Source organism: Aphidius gifuensis, linkage group LG6 (assembly GCF_014905175.1).
Source record: "Aphidius gifuensis isolate YNYX2018 linkage group LG6, ASM1490517v1, whole genome shotgun sequence".
In the NCBI taxonomy this organism is placed as follows: Eukaryota; Metazoa; Arthropoda; class Insecta; order Hymenoptera; family Braconidae; genus Aphidius; species Aphidius gifuensis.
In genome coordinates this window covers 16,423,543-16,427,474 of record NC_057793.1, presented here as the reverse complement: position 1 = coordinate 16,427,474, position 3,932 = coordinate 16,423,543, and the positions used below count along the sequence as shown (strand labels likewise).

The window sequence follows — 3,932 nt, the reverse complement described above, 5'->3', positions numbered from 1 at the left end:
TTGGCAACATTAATTTCTTAGCTACATCTTTTTCTTAGCTACTGCTTTTCCTTGGACATTTTAATTTATTTGATAAATAAAATTACATGCATTTTATTTTTTAAATAAATAAAAAATTCCAAGGAAAAATAGTAGCTAAGGAAAAGATGGAGCTAAGGAATTACAGTTGCCAAAGAAATCCTTTTTGAAGCAACATTAATTCCTTACCCTAACGGTACGACCCAACCCCTTATGAACCGTTATTAAACGGTCGTCTCAAGGTTGGAATGTGCGCAAAAAAAACCGCAAACAAACCATTTTTAAACCTAAATATAAACAAAGTAGAACTAACCGTTAATTGACCGTTGATAAACCTTGTTCGAACCCAAATATTTTAGATTAAAATAACTAACCAGAAACTAACTTTTCGGGTCAGCATTTATGGCTTACTCATAGTTTATTTAGAGTTTGTTAGGGTTCGTTAGCGGTTAATTCAACTCAGTTTATTTGTGGTTTGTTAGCGGTTAATTATCTGATTATATATCACAGTAAAAAAATGACTGTATAAATTCGTTTATATTGAAAATAATCTGAAAATATGCATAAATAACAAGGTTTTAATAATAATTTATCATTTCAGTCATATAAATATGGTTACAACATACAATATTGTATATAGACGATACAAATGAAAAATACATAAAAAGAACAGAAAAACATAGAGCGATAGAAAAATTCTATAATTATGGATGAATATATTCAGAATCTCCAGAATCTATTTCAGAATCTCCCATAGATTGATTTCTCAAAGGACCTTCTTCTTTCTGTCAACACATGATTCTCATCACAGAACCACTTACATGGATAACATAAACTTATTAAACCACATGCTGATGTTCTTAGTAAATTAATCACCAGATGCCAAACGTTCTACCAATGGACTAGTGGTCTTCGATTCTTGAAAAAGTATCAATCGGAGTACGTACTTTTTAAGAATCAAAAATCGATCATCGGCCAAAAATAGTCTCATACTTAAGTATCAGTACTTTTGAATGAATTATCATCTGATTATGAAAAATATTTTTTATTTTTTTTTAACTATATATTCTTGAGAAAATTCAGAAAATTTAAAAAAAATGATTTTATTTATTTATATAGTATTTATTGATTTGTTTTATTGAATTGAAAAAATTCCATTTCACATTAGGTCATACGTTACTCAGTAGGTAAAAGAAATCATCACTTTAGTGAAAAATGGTAAAAACACTATTTTTTTCTAATATAATAGAACCATAGTTTGCAAACAAATAAAAATAGAAAAAAAATCAAAATAAAATTAACCAAGTGATTTCATATTTTTTCTTGGTTCAGTACACGATTTTTCCGATTCTTGATTTCGAAATCGATACATCGGCCCAAAAAAAGTATCGAGTAAAAGTACTCGATACTTTCCGATTTAAAATCGGCTTGTCGATACATCGGCAAAAATCGAAGACCACTAAATGGAACAAAATGATCTTCAAGATATGCTGGACTGTGTTGACTCGCAATATTACGCGACAATTCAACTGCTTTGTCACGTACAACTGTTTCTTCAACAGCTGCCAATGCTTTAAGTGGTGGCTGAAATTCATTATTTTCAATTACAATTGATGTAAATGTAATCGATAAGTTTATTATTGTCTGACTTATTTACTTGAATGTAATATTTTATTTTCTTTTTTTTTCTTTTTTTTTTTTGACGTTTAAATAATATTTTTTCAAGTAGATGATTGATTTTATGAACAAAAACAAAAAATCAAATTAACGTTAAAGTGAGTATGTTAGTTTTTTCATTTAAACATGTGAAAAACATACCTAAAGTTTGCTTGTATTTATTTTTTATTAATGAATCAAGCTATATGGTCTAATCAATAATGTTAAATTGTTGAATGTCAATTTAAATAATTATCGTTTTTTTTCAAACACTTACCAATTAACAATAAACATGATCAAGTCCACCTACGAGTGGTGTGAATGTTACAAGTTGTTCAGCGAGTGCCAATTGAGGGATTACCCCCGCATATCTAGAGACCTCTTGCGTATGAAATTTAGAAACATAATATTTCTATGAGTGCGAACGAGATAAAAAAGAAAGAGAAAATCTTGTTTCTCACTTTAACTTGAGTATTTAGACAAAGACAAAAATTTATTTTTATTTATTGTAAGCCCTATTAATTTTTATATCAAAACTTTCCTTATTGTTTCCTCTATCTATCTGTAGTTTTTGAAAAAGCTATCTGCGTTTTCCATAAAATGACTAACCAGGTTTCTAAGAACTAAACCGGACTCTCCATAAGAACCTATGTATAACCTTCAAAAAAGTAGCCTACTTTAGTAATTAATTACTAAGTAATTAGCTACAAGAAAATTATCAAAAAATTTGAGCGTATGTATTATTATTTCATTAATCTGCTCAAAAAATTTCAAGGCTCTATCTGCGTTTTTGATTCGTGATGGTAATCCCTTAAACTTCATCTCCATCATACATTGTCCACGTCAAAAAAGGCATCAACTCACTACGAGTACGTTCAGCACCAAGTGCCAAGGCAATCGTTGAAAGTTTTTCGATTGAATTAAATCGCAGCTATAAAATAAAAATATATTTATTAATTGAAATAAAATAAATTCTTTATCATATTTACATTTTAAACAATCGTTTCAAACAATTGTCGATCAACTGATATGATGAAATTAATCAAAAAAAAACCGCCGTAGTTGTAACCTCACTGTTACAAATACTTGCTGACTAAGATCAAGCTGTTTTTTTTTTCAAACATAAAAAACTTTGGTACTATTTTCAAAAATAATAATTATTGTACTTACTAGTAAATTTTCATTTTATGATTCATCTATCAAAACTGCAATTGGATAAAGGCTGTCGTTGGTTAATGAGTCGGCTGCTGCCATTATTTCTTCAACCACAAATTTATTCAAGCGAAATTTATTTATTCTCAGTGTTTTAGTATAAGCCTCGGGCACAATATTGCTTTTTTTATTATTTTATTTGTTTATTTATATGATTTTCCATTGTCTTATACACTAGGGCACAACACTCTAACTTTTTTCTTTTTACAAGATAATGTATAAAAACAGACTACGTTGCTTCCATCGATTAATAGGGGCTTTCTTTGACGGCGGACTACTGCTCACCGTACTGCTCACCGTCACTACTCTTATATATGTGTAAGTGTTACAGTGGCGCATTAGGAGTCAATAGGAGTAATGACGGCGAGCAGTGGAGGTGGTATTTCTGGCAGGCATTCGCCGTGGAAAGAAACGCCTAACAATTATATAACAAGCGGTGATCAAATATGTATTGGATTATAAATGTGTGATGGAAGTATGGAACTTGACAATTTTTTTTTGTAATTAAGTATTTGTATGTGCGAGGTTGTATGTGGTTCTCCATGAATCAAAAAAACACAAAAGAATAGATTGTCATATCATGAAAATATTCAACCGATGAAAAAAAGACTTCTAGTTTCAATCTCATGCCAGAAAAATTTCTCCGCCATCAATCTCATGCCGGAGTGATTTCCCCATCATCGATCTCGTGTCGAAGTAATCCCCCCCCCCCCATCTATCAATCTCATGCCGGAGTAATTTCTCCGCCAACAACCTTATGCTGGAGTAATTTCTCCGGAAATGGGCTAAAAACGGAGTAATGCCGGAGTCATGGCGGAGAAATATTTCTACCAGGGATATGTCGTATTAGTAGATGTAATCCAACCACAAGCAAACCCTATTAAAACTTCAAACCTCAGAATAACCTGATTCCAATCCACGAGACTGATTGGGTCATATCGTTGTGGCAACCTCGAAGTAACCGAAATCCAACCGAAGTTATTGAACGGTTAAATAACGGTTACAGCAAACTAATCTTCGGTTCATATAACCTTAGAATAACCATT

The 3,932-nt window shown here is 31.0% G+C and overlaps 1 long non-coding RNA gene across 1 annotated transcript; it reads right to left on the bottom strand.

Annotated features, from left to right (window-relative positions):
* Positions 1 to 516: 516 nt before the first annotated feature.
* Positions 517 to 3,932, bottom strand: LOC122859606. Its single transcript, XR_006374368.1, has 3 exons — positions 2,845 to 3,932; positions 1,952 to 2,605; positions 517 to 1,602 (listed from the first exon to the last, which is right to left on the bottom strand). It is a non-coding gene; the product is annotated as an uncharacterized LOC122859606 (long non-coding RNA).